We start from the raw sequence: 18,589 nt of genomic DNA, 5'->3' as shown, positions 1-18,589 counted from the left end.
GTATTAGTCTCAGCTCTGCTCAGAGCTTACATCAATGTTAGACAATTCATCTTTCCAAGGAAATGATCTTCTTTAGCTTGGACTCATTTCTGTAGCATAACACAAATGCTTCCTATTAGTGTGAACTGGTTCTAACCTCAGCAAAGATGGGGAATGAGCCTGATATAATACAAATTTTCCATTGGCACAGAACAGTTGAAAAAAACTCTTATGCAACTTCTTATAGGTACATCAGCACAGAGAGGCAGCATGACTGATGCAAAGGGAAAATGTCCAACTGCAGCTGTGCCACAAAAAGATTTTGCAAATTCATAGCTATCTATTTTCAGCCCAGGTTAGTACATACTTAGTTTTTCCATATTTTCTTTTGTGTGAGTGTCAGTCTTGGTGGGTGAAAGCATGGATTTTATTCATGTGAAAGGCAAAATGAGCTTCTCTGAGAACTGTTAAAACCATGAGGTTTAAGTTTGGCTTCAGGAAGACAGCAGCTCAGGGGTAAGAGGTGTAAAGCAGGCACAAAAGAGCACGCTGCTCTATAATAAAAATTTAGCACAGGCAGTATACTTCAGTGTGCAAGGAAGTGCAGTTGTCTTTCTGAGTTTTAATCCCCATTCATGAATTGACCAAAAAGGCCATAAGTGACCTTTCCTCCCTTTTGCTTCTCATTATTGGAGGTGAAAAATAAATAAAAAAGCAAATAAACCACACTTTTGGAAATCAGACTGTCAACTCTGACATTGCATTTGGTGTTTTTACTAGAATCTGACTCAAAGAACTAGGAAACGTTAACAAAGTTAGTAGATGCTATATAGTTTTAGGAAGGAAAAGTAGGATTCTTAGCATTTTTATCTTTTTCTTGGATAAGGCATAACCACTGCTTGCGTGGAGTCACCTGTAGCTGAACTAGGAGGTGATGGTACAAGACTGGCTGCTGATGGGCCACTAGGAAAGAGAGGCGGCTTGAAGGACTGTGGACAGCTGCAACATGATCAGTGACTAGTGGTTGGTGATAAAATACTGCCAGTCACTGTGTGGGAGATTTATAATGGTTTCCTTCAAGTACTCACATTTCAGACCTGGTGGCTGAGTGTATGAAGCAGATGTTTGACTGCTCCTGTGATTTGAGACCACGATGGTGATAAACAGTCTGACATCAAATGAGCAGCAGTAGATTCAAACCTGTTGCATGGGAGATAGACACAGTAACATATTATATGTGGGATGAGCAATTTACTGAAGATTCAGAGCTTGAGTTATGACACTAAGTTATCAATCACATGAGATTTGCATTGAGAGGTGTTTGCTTTCTGCCTACAGATAAAAATCTCCTGTGAATAACTTGAGAAATTTGCATGTAAACCTGCTCTGCAATGTAAATGTGAGTCAGGGTCTTTTATTTTCTGTTTTGTCATGAAGAGGTATGTTTAAAAATATACTTACAGTGTATTTGTATACTTTTTGTATTTTGTACAAATGTACAATGTACAATTTGTATTGTGTATACTTTATATACATATACTTTATTTACATAAAATAAATCTCAGTTTGGGTACCTAGATAACTACAGTGCTCTTTCTACAAAGCACTGAGAAATTTTTAATTAAATCTGCAGTTTTTCTAAATGTTCCATCTATTGAGACATACCATTTTAAACCCTCAGTTATTGTTCAGGGGCTCTAATGTTTTCACATGAAACAATGCATCCTGCTTGTTGGACACTGAATCTGAAAATATAGGAAACTTCGATGTTTAATCTGTCTATATCCCTATAAAAATCTGGTATCAATATACTGATAATTTTGTAGGATGAAATTTAATTTTGTTGTTGATGTTCAGGGCTATTTCTGCTTAGAAGGGATAAAGTATTCTTCTTCAATTCACTGTTGTTGTAATTCTTAAGTTATCTCTGAATAATTGATTTTTTATTCAGATGTTGTAATGAATCTCACTGCAATAGTCCGTTATACTAGGATTTTCCTAAGATAAGCAAGAAATTACTTTCTGCAAAATTTTTATAAAAGGTTAACCCAGAGCCTGAAACACATTTGCACTCTATCTATCCATTGAGCCATTTGAAATAATGAAATCCAACAACAGAAACTTCCAATCTTGTCCACCAAAACGCTGCATGGGAAGCAGAACCCACCTGTACAAATCTGATCATTGCACCAACACTTAGCCTCATAAACGTCACCTCATGCCATGATTTTTTTTTTAACAGCAAATAAGGTTACAATCAAAGCTGAACATATTTTAATCAGCTCTAGATAACTCATTCCATAGAAGAAAACTTAAATAAATGGGAATCCGTTGAGGCAGAATTTAGGTCTCATTCTGTTTGTGTTTAAATTGGCAGGAATTTTGCAATCAACTCTAATTAGATCTGGATGCAGAGCTATTCCGAGTTTCCTATGGAAATTTTACTGAATTGCATTTCATGAGATTCTGCTATCTCCTGGTAAGTGCTGAAGACACATAGATGGTATTTTTGTCTTTTTGAATACAAGAGGAGCTTTGTCAGATTGCTCTTGATAGGATTGTGAGACCATGGTCTTTTGGACAGTAATTTTCCAGAATTCAGGTCTCTGCCAATTTGTTTAGGAATCAGGTTGCAAACTCCCTCTCCCCTTAGCACTTAATTGTGTTCTTGTCAATTAGCTAGACCACAGGGCCTGGATGCCATCAGAGGGGAGGCCTCATCATCCAAGGCCTCAATTGTATAAATAACAGGCGTTAAAGGGAGTGAGGCAAGAGGTCAGGCTTCACCACAGTCTGTAGATAACATAGGAATGGTGTCAAGACGACTTTTCCTTTGATTATGGAAAGAGATGAGGCACCATATTTATTAGATTTGTAGTCAGGTGCCATATTTATTAGATAAAATGATTGATTCGTAGTCAAGATCAGATTCCATCATTACTTCCCATGAGAGATGTCATGGGAATAAGCTCTGCCTGGGGCCCTGTTGCTAACGAGCTGTCCAGTTCAAGGAGCAATAACATGGAGGCCTGCTATGGCTCACAAGCCTGAGTAAGACTTATATGAAGTACAGGAGCAGTGTGTGTACCCATCACACTTCTGTATCAAAACCTTTGCATGCAATTGCATGAAGAAGATGGTGTCTTTAGCAGCAGGTTCTGTTTGAGAGGTCTACTGCCTAACAGGCAACTGTCATTGGAAGAATCCCAGAATTAATTTTTCTAATTAGATTGGTTGTTTTGCTTCTTTTAACGTATAAAAGACCATATATTTTCATTTTTGTTAATGTCCATTCATTCCTCAAAGACATTTTTAAAACTACTTTTTTTTTTTTTTTTTTTTTTTTTAAATAACTAGTACACTCTTGAAGATACCTTATTTATGGTAAGAATTTTGGCTAACTATTTAAGCTTGCCATCACTGGATCAACATCCCATATAATCTGAACACAAAACATGAAAATTTTTGTTGTGTACTTATTCCTACTTCATAATATTATCCACTTTTATTTCTGCTGAACTACAAGAAAATAATAGGCTGGCAATTCAAAGTGGGTTTGGAAGGGAAAAAAAAACACAGAAGATATAACATGCAGAGGTCAAGGCAGTCTTACTAATTTTGTGTGAGTTAAATTTTTATTACTTAGATCAATGATTTAATGGTCAAATGAAAAAAGTTGCTATTTAGGTAACTAACTACTTAGATCTATGTTTCATACTTCAGTAAGTTTTAAGTGCTGCAATTACTATTTGAAATTATAAATAGGTTTTTTAAAACATATTCTTTAGGTAGGCAACCTAGCAATCAGTACTGAACTACAAAATGCTAGAATAATGGGTTCATTGCTCAGTTCAGCTCACAAAGAAAATAGTTTTTTCCTCTAGCTTTTTTTTTTTTTTTTCCATAGGAAAGGAGATAATGAAAGAAAAGGATGTCAGGTGTGGGAGTAAACTGGGTAAAAAGTATTTTAGTCTCTGAAGAGAAAGCTTCATATGCCAACACTAAGCAGTTGATCAAAATGGGATAAATGATCACTTGTATATAATATCTTTTGCTATTTATGCTTGTGAAAAATCAAATGAGTAGCAACGTTTTAAAATTTAGTTTGTTAAACATTTAATTTTTTAAAAAAGAAGTGCAACAATATTAAAAATCTGAATGTTCCCAGAACTGGGACTGGGGCTTTCTTTTATCTTTTACCTGGCTGACATCACTAGAGCATATGAAAAATGAGAAATAGATACAAAAAAAGTATTTTGTGCTTATATGTACAAAAGCTCTGGGAGAGATTAGGGGATCCATTTCCTGCAGAAAAAAAAACACACAAGAAACATCATTAATGCTTGGTGGACACTGAATCTGAACACAATGGAAAATCCAGATGTTTAGCCTGTCTGTACCCCTGAAAAAACTGGTATCGATGTGCTGAAGATTTGGTAGAATGAACTTCGAATCTTTTTCTTTTATTCTGGGCTATTTCTGCTTAAAACTGATAAAGTATTACGTTTCCGTTCTACATGACTGCAGTTTTTAATTCTTCTCTTTGAATAATTGATTTTATATTTTATTGCTCCATATTTTATATCTGTGTAAAGGATAAAGTATTTGAAGCACAAAGCATTCTTCTTAGATACTAATCTATGGAAAACAGAAGGCATTATATTACTAGATTTGCTATAAAGAGCAATGACATTAATATTGGACCAAAGCTAATACAAAGGTTATTTTCGATTTTAAAAGCTAGTAATTGGCATGTTAGATACTGACTATTAAAAAGCACTATAAAGAGGAAGGTCTGATTTGAAGACTACCAGCAAGGCTGTCTACAAAAAAAAATGCTGTGCAAACGGAAGGATGTAAATGGAAAGAAGAGAATATTCTTTTATTTGATATACAGTCCAGGAGTACACACAAATAAAGAAAGCTTTCTGAAAGCTATGGCAATTTGAAGATATGCCATGAAGAAATCTGGATGAGAGAGAAATTTATATACAGACCTGAGATACTAGACTGGAGAGGGTATTCATTTTCATCTCTTGCACCTAGTTCAACATGATGGACTATGAAAGTCAAAAGCACAGACTGTGACTTATTTGATATGAACATTTCTGTACCTTTTCTTGATCTTTGTCTTAGCACATCTTTTTCTAACTGTCTGGATTCCTCTGTATTCTCATGCACACATTTAACAACTTTCTTGGGTCTCTCCTACTTTTATGCTATCTTAAGAGGTCTTTGAACTGAACCCTTCTAGGCATTCCCAAAGGAGTTAGGCACTCCTAAGTCCTTTTTGTATCTTCATGTGGAAATACTTTCTTTTGTTGTTGTTCTTCTAATCTAGTTTAGGGCTGTGATTCACAAAGAACCTTTTTATCTGTTCTTGTGCAAACGAGGTGCTGGATGAATGCAGGCTCTCTGCAGCCTCCAGTTCCACTCGCCTCTATTATCTCTTTAAGACCCCAAGGACTTTTTAAATCCATTCTCTTTTCATGTATCATAATCATTATCTTGACTTTATCCCATTAATTACTATCATACGTCTTTATTGCAGATTATAGCTTGACAGTGAAACATAGAAAAACATGTGGGCATGAGCACAAGCATGCATGTAATTTTTCCACGTGATTTTCACTAAATTTAGAATTAGATGGTTATTTTCTTTTTGAAATAACTTTTCAACTGGGGGGGAGAAAGTACCTAGGCTTCCTGAAAAGGTTATAATGTTATTTTCTGGATTAGTCCCGAAGTCTTTTGTTCCAATAAGTCCCTGGAGGTTGGATAACCAACAGAGCTTTGGATTAGCTGTCTGAAACTAATGGCATTAAATCAATTGCTACAAGAATATATTTAGGCTGAACATTAATAATATGGCAGGCTGGATGGCATAATGATGGAACATTGGCCTGGGACTCAGGAGTTCTGGACTGTGTTCTTGGCTCAGCCAGTAACTTGCTGGGCGACCTTAGGAAAGTCACTTTACCTACTTTTGCCTTATTAAAAAGTTCAATGTGGAAAATGCTTTGAACTCCCATGATGTCAACTGTTATATCCCTGCCATATACATTATAAGTGAAATCTGTTAAATGTCAAACAATGAAAGTGGTGAGTGCCTCTGGTTAAAGAACCATTTATGGAAATGCTTTGGACTCCTGTCAAATCTTTATTTCTATAACAATCTTCTAAAAGACATGGAAGCAACATGAAGATGCACAAGACCCTTGTTTTTTTTTTTTTTTTGTCTTACAAATAGCCCTTTATGCTTCTAAGAGTGGTTTAATAATGAAATAGTGTATAATGTAAGATAAAACTAGAATGATGTATCAAGGGGGGTTCTGCAAGAGTTCATCCTAGTTATTGTAGTAGTCAGCATTTTCATTAAAGCACAAAATAAGACACCAGGAGGAAATATAGATAGTATCAACACTGGAGAATGCTGATCTATTGTTTTAGATAGCAATTTTATTGATAAGTAACTGAGAAAACCAAAATGCTTTATACCTTCTTTATTTTCTTCTGGATCAGAGTTCAAATCTCTGTAGGAAAACCAACTGCACATTACTAGTGGCAAAAAGGCAAGATTTTGGGCTATAGCTGGGGAAGGACTCATCAGAGAGAACCAAGCAAAGTTCAGTTTTTTAAATAGGATGAACTTGGTCTCTCTTCATTGGGAAGCCAGGAATGAGGGGAATCAAATGGTGCCATTAAAGGCTATCTTTGAGGAAATGTAAAGGATTTCCAGAGTCTGGAGAAGGGAAAATGCAATCCTTATCTTTAAAAAGATTAAGCACACTTACACACAAAAGCAACAGGAGGATCAGGAATGAAAGACCAGTCAACCTTCCCAGAAAAAAAACTACTGAAGAAACAACCAAATAAATCATTTGTAAGGAGGAGAAGAAACCAACCAACCAAAAACCCAACCAACTAAAATAACCAACACAAGAAAATGTGAAGCAACAAGGATCCATCAAAAAAAAATTATCTGAGTTTTAAGCCAGTTTTTTTTGCTGTGAAAGCGTAGAGTGGCTACAGGAGAAGTAGTCAGTGTCACGTACTTGGACCTTTGTTAGTGTAACATAACAGCTTCACTGGGAAAAGTGTATCTATAAGTCAAGTGCCCTAAGATTAGTACAAGACTGTGTGAAAACTGTATTATTAACAGAGAGGTTATTAATGATTTACTGCCAAGCTCTCCAGCAGGATCACGTGTGTTCTGGTTGCAGTAGTTCTTAACATCTTCATCAATAACTTGGATAATGAAACAAACCCTATGCTTATTAAATATGCAGACAGTACCAGCCTAGGCAGCTTCAGACTTGTTGCAAAAATAAGAAAAAAAATCCCAAGACCTCGATAATTTAGATAAGTGGCCTAAAAAATAGAATGGAATTGAATAAGGACAAATACGAGGTTTTGAACTTGTGCAGCAATAACCAGCTGTGCAGCTTCAGGTCAGGTGGGTGGCGGATCTGCAGGAGGATCTGGAGCCTTAGCATCACTAGTGGGAGGCTGTCAACTCTTGAGTGAAATGCAAGATGAACAAAAAGAAACACGGTCCACAGGATCAGCGAAGATATCCTGCTGAAATCCTATGTCCATTTTCAACACTATGCATCACGGAGGATGAGACTGGAGAACAGACAGAGTAAGGCAATGAGGATGACTGTACTAGCGAAGAGTTAATGAGCTGGTTCTATTTCATCTAAAGAGAAAAGAAGACAAAGGTGCTGTAAAATAATTGCCTTCAAGTTCATTAGGAGAGCATTGCAAAGATGGGGGGAATAATTTTTCTCCATGTTCAAGGGAATGAGACATGAAGTAACAAGTTAAAACTGGAGCAACCAATTTTAGACATCAAGAAAAAGTTCCTGACAGTACAGGCAGTCCAGTGCGAGAACAGATCCTGTGCTCTGCCCAGGCAACCTCTGCAACTGGAAATTGCTGAGAACAGATTAGACTAGTGTCTGACAGAGTGATCACTGTTTTGACTCAGCCCTAAAGCAACCACACTGCCCAAATCTTACTGCTCTTTGAGGAGGGCAGACTAGAAGTTGGGACAGCTACCTGTGCTATGTAGGGTTTGGGGCTTTCATTCCAGTCCTCTGTTTCTTTTCCTGTGGCATGTTTTCTCTTCTACTTTTTGTTACCTCAGTGCAATTTATATACAGCTAGTCTATGATAGTTTCATTAGAAGGACAATGTAAATAAAAGTGGTGAGAAAAATATATTAAAGTTTGTAAAGCACTTTAAGAACCTCAGATGAAAGGCAGTATATAAGCACAAACATTATTATGGGAAATCAATGAATAAAGTAATAAATCAAATTGAATAAAAAATGAAACAACCCTCCCTCCCCCCAAAGTGCTGAATGCTGCACACAACCCCCATAAACTATATATTAAACTTAAATAATAACAGTCCATTTTCAGGATTTTTTTAAAACTAATTAGGGCTTTTTCATTTACCAAAGATCAAACAATTAATCACAGGCCTATGTAATCAAAAGTAAAGTTTGTTTCTTATTACCTATTCATATTGCAATCCTAGCATTTGAGATGATTACATGCTATATATAAACACATACCTGGTATGTAATCATTTAAAGTGCTGGGAGCAGTGTATAGGTAGCTCAAAACGAACACCGTATGTGTGGCACAAAACATTAATAGCATCCCAGAGCACGATGCATTATGAGAGAGAGTCTAATCTGTCCCTGAAATGAATTTGACTTATTCATTAGTGAGATGAAGAAAACTGATTACGGTGAACTATTTTCTTGTACATCAAATAAGGGATAATCTTACCCTCTAGATTTTTTTCTTTAAAGAAAAAATATGTTTTGATGAAGACAGTGTTTTTAGAGCTGTAACCAATCAATCCTGGATCCTGTGGCATTATTTTTATTGATTTTACTTAATCATTTAATTCTAAGATGACCTGCTCTGCTTTATAGCAAATAAATATGATTTTCCTGTTTCTTAAATGATAATAGCTTCTTTGGCATTAGTCCAGCACTCTTTGGGTAGTTAAAGAAAAAATAAAGATGCAGAAGCATTAATTGAAGAATTGTTTGAATTGGAAAATGAATGAATAGTTCAGGCAACAGGGTTTGGAGGAAAAAGTTCAGGATCATAGCCTAAAACGAGCAAATGCATTAATCACAAAGAACAACATTTGTTTGTTCATTAATGTTTACAGGATACATAAAAGTGCATAGGAACAAATAAAAAAACCTGTGAACAGCCTGTTTGTTTCCTTTCATAACCAGGTTATTCAAATTTGCACTTCGTCTAACATTAATCCCCAGCTGCAGTTGGAAAGAGTTCCAGAGGCAGCAGCACCTTGATAAGGACATTGGGAGGAGGTCACAGAGGTAGTTTATGAAATGCATTAATTAGACATAATAATGTATTCTACATTTACAAGTCCTTTCATCTAAGGCTCTTAGAGCAATTTATAAACATTGCTGCACTGCTGCAAAAGAATAAATAGTTACTGCATAAAACTCTCAAGAGTATTTAAGTATTACTGATCTGCTGTAGTAACTAGGCATCAAAATGACCATGTCACCATAGAAAATACAACTTCAACACCTGAATTTAGATGCGTTTAATAGCATCTAAATGTTTTTAATTCATCCCAATTTCCTTTATTTATTAAAGACTATACAGGCACAGAACCAGACCTCTCATCCAGTTAGGAGCTGTTGGCGCCAACAAAGCTTGAATCCACGAAATGCTGAATTTCTTCAGTTCATAAAATAAACAGCAGGAAATGGATATATCTTGTATTCGCAGCATCTTAAAGGGTTCCTCTGATCAGAATCAGGCCTGTAAATGCAAGGTTGCCTAACTAATGTTGTGTAAGGAGTCAAGTAATTGCGGCCAAGTATCAAGATTGTAACCATGCCTGTACTTAAACCACAGAAACTATCTACTTGCAGTCACAGATTACTAAAATTCAGTGAAGTGCTTGCAGAAAAACAACAAACCAATTAGCTTTTAAGGATAATTTGTTTTCCGAATGGTGAAGAGAAGCAGCCAGAATAGGGAAAGAACTGCACACCAAGCACCAGGCTCAGTCAAAGTAATAAAAATTAAAACCACATTGGGACATAAGAATTCTAACTTCTCCTAGGAAGTGTTTCAAAACCGTACAAAAGTCTCATTTCATAATTGCTACAAATGAAACGTGATATTGTATGTAACAGGATATTACCTAGGTACAAAACTGAAGAATTTTAGGAAAATCCTGCTGCCCCACCTTCAAGCAGTGGGACTGAACTGTGACTCCAACCTGGCAAAACACTAAGCCAGCCTAAGCTATTTCTTCACAAAAATGTGCAAATGCACCAAATAAACATACCACTGACAGTTTGTGTTGATACCTGCTTATGCAAATTATTCTTGATTGGGACCCAGAAACGCACACCTCCACCTGAAGAAGTACATGCCTGAAGGTAGGTCAAGTGTTTTCTGCTCACACTGGTGTTGTTTGGGCTACAAGTGCACCGAAGTTTCCCTGGTGTGAAGGAATGGCCTGTGAAGAAATGCCACATGGAGAGGGTGGGATAGGAGATGGCCACCAGCTTGGTATAACACAGGATCTTCTAATTTTACGTAATTCTGCTGTTAAAGACACATCAGTTATTTTGGCTCAGCAAAGCGTGCTCTGAAATACTTCTGCACAGGGGGCTTTGTGTGTGGGCATGTGTTTGCAGACAAGCATGTGTTAACAGCTCAAGATGATGTTTGTCTTCAATTTCTCTTTTTTTGTTTTGTTTTGTTTTGTTTTTGTTTTACCTAGTGCTCAGACAGAAGATTGAAGTCTGCCAAATGTGATATAAACCACATTTTTACTGCTAAAAAATCAAGGTCGCCCAATGTGAAGTATATAGATGATAACATGATCACAGTGCCTTAGGAAAAGAAAGAATGAACATTTTGAAGGGAGAAAAACATCACACACTCCAATAACTGCATGTTAGATGCAAAACACTGTACAAAACTTTATTACGAAACAATAAATCAGCACCCTGAGGCTTCATTAACTTCAGTGGAACCAGACTGATTTATGCCAGCTCAGTACATGGCTGTGTATATATGTCTACATAAGTCAAAATTAGCTATATTTGGAAAAACGGCAGATTCTGGGAATATATCCCAGCAGAGATGATACGTGACCAAAACAAGTTTTATAATTCAAGAAATAAAATGCGATAAACAAGAATGAAAAAGGAAGAACCCAAATACAAAACTTGCACTATGTAGGCATTTTCCATTACCAAACATAGGAGAAACTGCATTGTCCTTGGAGAAGACCAGACAAAGCATTTTACTTTCTTTGTTTTCTTGTTTCTTAGATGGTATTTGGCATGGGCTTGTGTGCCTTCCTACAGGACTCTGAGCGACACAACTGTCCTGAGGTGGTCATTTGCCCTCTTGCATGGAAAGAAACAGGTACAGTTAAAGCATCGTGATACTTTGGCTGTTTCTTGAGACAATAGAGAACCATGGGATGGATCATCACTTTTTTGGTTAAAATTTCTTCAAAGTGTCACAGTTGCTCAATGAGTGAATACAACAAGCTGTGTGAGCACAGCTGGCTTTTCAGTTGGTGGAAATAGGCAGAGGGGGTCCACACTGTCTGAGGAAGCTTCCCCCAACGTCTGGATTCCTTAAGGTGAAATAAAATAAGATTTGTTGGCAGTATTTGGTGTTTGGCACTTAAGTAGAGTACAACTTCTCAGAACTGATGGTTTTATGGTCTCAAACAGTTCACTGGGATGCAATTTGGCTGGTTCAACAGAACTTGGCTCAGGAGTTTACTGTGTTACATCATGTTTGTACCCAGTTCTTGCTTTTTGGCATTTAGCTGTAGTTTTTGCCCTCTATCCGGTAAAGGATGAGAGGAAATTGTGAAGATTTAAGTGGTAATGAATCAGCATCATTGTCTGAAAGGTTTGAAGTTGCTGACCACTGCCTCAAACAGCATAGTCTCTGCAAGAGGGTGACTGGTTGATAGATATCTCTACATTTAGACAGAAGACCAGGCTTGGGTTCTCATTTGTCTTGTGTGTTTGAGTGGAGATGATCAACTCACTGCTCAGGAAGAAATGTGACGCAAGAGCTTTTGGACCTCTGCAATTTCTGATTTGTCTGGTTGTGAGTCTGAATACTTCATCCTAACTCTGACGTAGTTTTTGGTGTAATAATCTGTGAGTGAGTGTAACGTCACTCCATCTAGCTGTTTTCACTGTCAGATGAAAGGATTAGAATGAAATGGCTTGGCTTAGACCTCTTTGGACTTGATTTATGCAGAGAACACAACCAAAATTGATTGAGTACGACAGCATTAATCTCTTCTTCTGATGTTAGAACCAAATCTGAATCTCACAATTATCTTTTAATTTGTATCAGTGAAAAATGGGGGAATCCACTGATTTCTTAAACTAAGATGCTATATGTCTTTGACTCACGTAATGTTCAAGCTTAAAAAAGAGGAGACTGTGCTTAGTATCTCTAAGTCAACCACACCACAATCACTCTGAGAAAGGACAGTTTTATAGTTCAATCACAAAAGTTTTATGAAGAATCAAACTTTCCTGCCAAAATGTTTTGTCTAGTGCTTGCTTTAATTCCCGACAGAGTAAAAGAAGGTGTTCCTATTTGATAATATTTGGATCTGACTTACAATGAATCATAGTACTTCAAGTACCGCAGCACAGGCTTTTTTTCTTTCTTTTTTTCTTTTTTTTCTTTTTGATTATTTTGTAGTTTCCTGTCCGTTTGTAATGTTGACACAGTTCGCCTGAGTTCGTCTCAGATACGCACGTCCTCTGCCAGTACTCCACATCTCCAGCATTTGGACGAGGTGCTCTTGCTACCTTCCTGTTAGACCACATCCTAATACAGTCTTCTCAGTAAGAGGAAGAGAGTTGTGGAGAGCAGAATAGTTGTGGTTTCTCCTATGGTATATCAGAACTGAAAAGTAAAATGTCATCCATGGGCTTGAGTGAACAAATAGCAGCTCGTTCTTCAGGATCTTTCCCTAAAAATGCAACACGAGAGCTGTCATTAGTGTAGCCCTGACTAGTGCCCATCCGAAATGTGATCGTATACCATTTTATTTGAGATCCACTCCAAGGAAATGAAAAACCCTCTATTTTTCCAGTTTAGGGAATTTGCCAGTAGATGGTGCTAGCAATTGCTCCATTCACAATGGCAGCATGTGGCACTGACATCTGAAAAAAGCGATGTTTTATGACAGCAGCAAGAATTACTTCTCTTTGTGAATCTATATTCTGTCAAAGAGTTTATATTTGGCCTTGCTGAAGTGCTGTCATTTTCATTTAAGCTAAAGGTCCTCTGCAGCAGTCAGCTCCACAAAGGGTCTCACCTCGTCAACAGCAATTTTGTACAAGTGTGAGATTAGCAGAGAAGCTGCTGGAAAAAAAGATACTTGTTAAATACAGCAAGGGTCAACTACACGAGGGTGATGCTCGATGTTTCAAAAACAAGGCCTCAAGGTGCACGGAATAGGTGCAAACTCTTATTAAGAGTGACTGCAGCCCGTGCTAACTCGTGTGCTTTGCAAACTGGAGGTTTGGCAGTGGTGCTCCACAGCTCCTGCACTGGGCTTGAACAGGAGTGGAGCACAGTTGAGGGAGATGCGCTTAAATCAAAGTTACAGGGCAGGAGTCTGCTGATCATCAAGCTTCCTATTAATAGATGGCACCTTTGCAAATCTGGGAGGTGAGTTAAGAAGCCTAAAAGTCTCCCATAAGTCAGTAAACTCAAAACTGGCTGAGACAGACCTTTCTGTGATGTACTCGGAAAGTACTCAGCCAGGTCTGTTACATTCTTCTCAATTTTGAAGTCTTAAAACAAGCAGAGGAACCAAAGCCCACAGTCATACTTTCACCAAAAACCATGGAACCATGTTACTTTGCTTATTGTTGGTGTACATGGAACAAGGTGATGTAACATACTGCCTGGAGGACACCAGATTGGAAAAAAATGTTAATGGCATTTTACAGGTGGAATTTCACAACAGAGTGAGACTTAGGTGGGAAGCAAGTTGTCTTAGACCTCAGTTTTAGCTTCCTGTTCCTCCCGTAAGACTGCCAGAGCTGGACTCTCCAACTAATTAGAGAATTTTCAAAAACTACCTCTTCATGAAAAACTGAAAATACAGTATCTGCCATTAGCTGGCTTGGTTTTCCAGACTGCATAGCATTCATCATTTCTCTGTTGTTTCAGTGCTCAGCACTAAATCAAGCTTCTTATTTAAGTTTCTGAAGGTTAGGGTCCCAGTTTTAGACACATTGCTTTGAAGATTGTGGTCAGCAGCTGTACAGACTTCAAGAAAAAGTTACCCTGACAAAGCAGCTCTCCTCCTGAGTTTTAACCCTGAAAAGTTTTTAATTTCTTTTGTCCCTCCCAGGGAAGGGATTCTCTAAAGATACAAAGCACTTTAAAGCTGTCAGATCAGATGCATGAAATGTATAATTAATGGCATAGAACAAAGAGATAAACCCTACCCTGAAAATCATATATATATATATATGTAATATATATATATATTTTTTTTATATTGCCTCCTGCTTTCACCCTTCCAATTTCTGTAGAACTGTGTAATGTGGTTTAGATGAAATCAGTTACTTCAGGGTAAGAAAACAGTACCAGTGTTTTAGTTTTCATCTGCACAGAAACATTTCTAAACCTGAGAAAGAATCACTGGCTCGTGGCTTTCCTTTGGCCCTGATGTTACCTCTCCAGTTTTCAAAGAAATACTTGCTTGCTATGTGTTGAGCTGATGATTGCTTTGGCGAACTGTATCACAAAGGTCACTTGCATTCCCAAATCACGGTATGATTCAGGCAAATCAAAAGTGAGGGGCTCCTATCTATGGCACATTTGACAGGTATAGTAGAAAATGCAGACATTATGTTTTCTTGAAGAATTGCTGAGAAAGCAGATGATGGTTTTGGAGCCTACATGAAAGCCATAGTATGAGCTTGTCTTAACTTCTTTCATCTTTAATTAGCAAGTATTCATGTTAAGATGCAGGATGTAAAGTTTGCATAGTTAATTTAGATAATTTAGATTTAATAATTTAGATTTTTTTAAAAAATCAAACCTTAGTTGTTTTAGAAATCCTTGTTTGTCAAGTTACTTTGGAAGGCAAAATGGGGCTTTCTGATTCTTTTGGAGGTCTCTTGAAAAAGATCCCATTTAAGGGACAGACTATGCATAATCACATCTGGTAATTATAGGTGCAGGTACTACTGGATCTTTATTCTTCTTTGGCTTCTTGCTTTTATAAGCAAATTTAAATAAAATATGGTAAAGGAGAAATAATTTACACATAGAAAAATATCACAAAGAAACTTGAAATATAATAGCCATCAGAAATAATTACCTTAAAACTACCATTCTGAGAGTCAAGATACCATACTCCGTAAGGGGAATCTTAAAGTTGAAATGCTCGCAATCTGCTGAGCAGTTACATTTATACAACCCCAACGTGCCTTGCAGACAGCCTAAGTGTTAAGGTTGAGGCCCAATAAATCATAGAATCATATACAATCTACGGGGCAAAAAATCCGGTAGAAAGTATTTAATGTGGCCTGAGGTTTTAATAATTATTCTTTGGGCCTCTACAGAATCACAGATCGGTTGAAGTTGGAAGGGACCTCTGGAGGTTATCTTCTCCAATCCTCTGCTCAAATGGCCACACAGAGCCTGTTACCCAGGACCATGTCCAGATGGCTTTTGAGTATCTCCAGGGATGGAGACTCCACGACGGTTACACTACGGTGAAACTTTATGAACCAGGTATCGATCACATACTGAAGAAATACTACCTTTTCCTGACATGGTAACTGCTGAAAGGTCTAGTTAGTAGTGTGCAAAGGCATGGCCTGACCACAGCTCCCTGGCACAGTAATACAGCTGTGTCTTTGGGTATTCAGCTTCCGTCTGAAATTATTTTTCAAGTGCATCAGATGGTAATTGTTTAGAGGAATAAAATAAAGAAATCATAAGGATGCTTTCGATCTCCTTCAGGCAACAGAATGATTTGGCTTTCATCTCTGAGGGAAAATTGGAAAGTTTAAAAACTTAATCTTCAAGTGAATAGTTTGCATTTTTCTTTTGGCATGGAAACTATGATATGCACTAAATGTATGTCAGATGAAATGTTCTGCATGTCTGAATATTATTGCTCATGTCAGGAAAGAGGACTCCTTTTCAGAGAAGGACTCCAGGGAGTTAGTTGTCATTGGAAAATTCTCTGTATTTCAGTGGAATTGGGTATGACATGGAAAACCAAAGATGACAGAGGCAGTGCTGCGGTAGGGGATTAAGTGTCTGTTGTGATGGCCCTTTGGCTCATAGGACACACAAACTTGGAAGAAGAACCACCATCCATTCTGTGAAGTGTGTCTAATAAAAGTTGCTGACTTTGGGAATAATCAGGAGTGGTTTATACAGAGATACAGCTGGCATTGCTTCCTTCCTTACAGGGCCTAACTGCAGGGAAGAGGCTGACCTATGGAGAGGTAAAACTAGAAAACTTGTTAGAGAGTGTTTGATGTTTCTAGTATTTGCTAAATGTGTTGTTTAGTGTTTCTGTTGGGTAGCAGATGTACAAAGTAGAACACATGAGCCAAAGGGAATGCTTTCTGATGCTTGATGCAGGGAGAACAAGTCTATTCTACTCTAAAAGTCTCAGTTCATGCAATGTCCTTTTGAAATCTGAGCAGGTTTCACTAACCTGCTGTGTTTAATCTCAATATGTACTCTGTCATTAAAGAGCTGCTTTGTTCTTTCATCTGTATTGAAAATTACAGTGTTCTCATGGAAACTGCCATCGCCTCTGGAGAGGACTATAGCAAGTCTTCTGAACCTTTCTAAGTGGACATTAATGACTTTATATGTCTTTAATGTAAAATAAATAGCAAAATGCCACAGTTCAGCACAGGAAATGAACTGAAGCTTACAGTGATTTAGTTTCCAAAAGTTTGCTCATGGAATTTAACTTTGTTATGGTGTCTATTTTAGAAGTTAATTTTTGAGAGAGAAATATAGAACACAGAGAAGACTAATAGCTGTTTTGGTCAGGAATGCTTGAAAAAAGCCATCTGCTTTCAAAGACATATGAGGAGTGGCTGAGGTCCCTCTCTTTGTTCAGCCCAGAGCAGAGCAGGCTGAGGGGAGGCCTCATGGCGGCCTGCAGCTCCTTCACGAGGGGAGTGCGAGGTCAGGCCCTGAGCTCTGCTCTCTGATGACAGTGACAGGGCCTGAGGGAACAGCGTGGAGCTGGGACACGGAGGGTCAGGCTGAGCATCAGGAAAAGCTTCTTCACCCAGAGGGTGGTCAGGCACTGAGCAGGCTCCCCAGGGCCTTTGGTCATGGCCTGGTGCCTGCCGGCATTCAAGAAGCTTTTGGGCAATGCTCTCAGACACAAGGTCTGATTTTTGGGTGGTCCTGTGCAGACCCAGGACTTGGACCCGATGCTCCTTGTGGGTCCCTTCCAACTTGAGATATTCTGTGAGCCTGTGATTCACAGACTTTCATTAGAGATGGTAAATGGAGAGACTGGATTTGTGTGCCAGAGATGGTATGTTCTACCTATATTTTCTGAGGCAAAGTGGCAATATAGTTTTCCTTCTGGCAGTATTTGTATTATTAATTTATGGAAACTACAGACAGAGAGGAATCCAGAAAAGTGTTTTTAAATGCTTGTAATCCAGGCATCTAAAAATAAAACATAACAGTTCTTTCTATAGCCTGTTGTTTTGTGACTTCTTTTTAGTTCTTTCTTGAGTGAACTCCTTTCTTTTTCTGTTTGGTAAGTCTACTACTTCAGTATAACCCAGTATGTGTTAAAAAAAATGCTTAGAAACATCTGCTCTGATTTTGTTTTTTTTATTTAATTAACAACTAAATGCTCTTCTGGTTGTGGTGGATGTAGCAACCTGAGTTGGCTTCATTTGTTCTCTTAAAATTGAAAAATTTGAAGATTTCAATTTCATCACTGCCTTCGTCCTCAGACAATTCTGAGATGATGCAGTTTCAATTTGCATAGTGTCTCGTAATATTTTGCATGTTTTTAATATGAGGTTCCAGTTTATTAACTTTGCAGTGCTACAGTATGCTATTAGACAACCAGGTTATAAGGACAGAACTCAGCACACATTTCAGTTTCCTTACCCTTACAAACAGGGCTCCAGGTACCACAGAGATGTATTCCTCCTTGTTCTTTCAGACTCTAAGTCTTTATACTCTGTACTTCATCTTTATTCCAGACACCGCTAGAGTAGATGAGCAAAGTTATGGTAAAGTCTTTTCATAAAGGGCTTATCTTCCCTCCTTTATGTCTGCAGGTTGTATCATACATCAATTTGTGGTCATAACGTAAAAAACGATATTTTTGCACTGAAACAAAATTCTTGACTTGGTTCAGAGCAGGGCTCCAGGGTACCTCTTCGGGTTATAAGTTATAGGCATCCCCTGCCCAATGGGACTTTCTTTTGCCTTTTCTGCATTTCCAGAGAGGTGCAATGTAGCAGAGAGATGTTCAAAATGAGGGTCTGGGGCTTTTC

The 18,589-nt window shown here is 37.8% G+C and overlaps 1 protein-coding gene across 3 annotated transcripts in view; it reads left to right on the top strand.

Annotated features, from left to right (window-relative positions):
* The first annotated feature begins 224 nt into the window (after window positions 1-224).
* The window catches only part of ZNF804A (zinc finger protein 804A), a 420,932-nt gene continuing 402,567 nt past the window's right edge, over window positions 225-18,589 (top strand). Inside the window, exons 1-5 of one of the 3 annotated variants that reach the window (XM_080598897.1) lie at window positions 227-334; window positions 1,318-1,378; window positions 2,357-2,458; window positions 11,342-11,438; window positions 15,647-15,818. The gene's annotated coding sequence lies outside the window, so the exon portion shown is untranslated. Of the gene's footprint in view, window positions 335-1,160; window positions 2,459-11,341; window positions 11,439-15,646; window positions 15,819-18,589 lie in introns of those variants that run through there. The other 2 variants (XM_080598898.1, XM_080598896.1) reach the window with 2 other exon arrangements.

This window comes from Anser brachyrhynchus (genome assembly GCF_964034855.1).
Source record: "Anser brachyrhynchus genome assembly, chromosome: 7".
Classification (NCBI taxonomy): Eukaryota; Metazoa; Chordata; class Aves; order Anseriformes; family Anatidae; genus Anser; species Anser brachyrhynchus.
The sequence above is the reverse complement of the archived record's forward strand: the minus strand, read 5'-3'. Positions and strand labels throughout refer to the sequence as shown.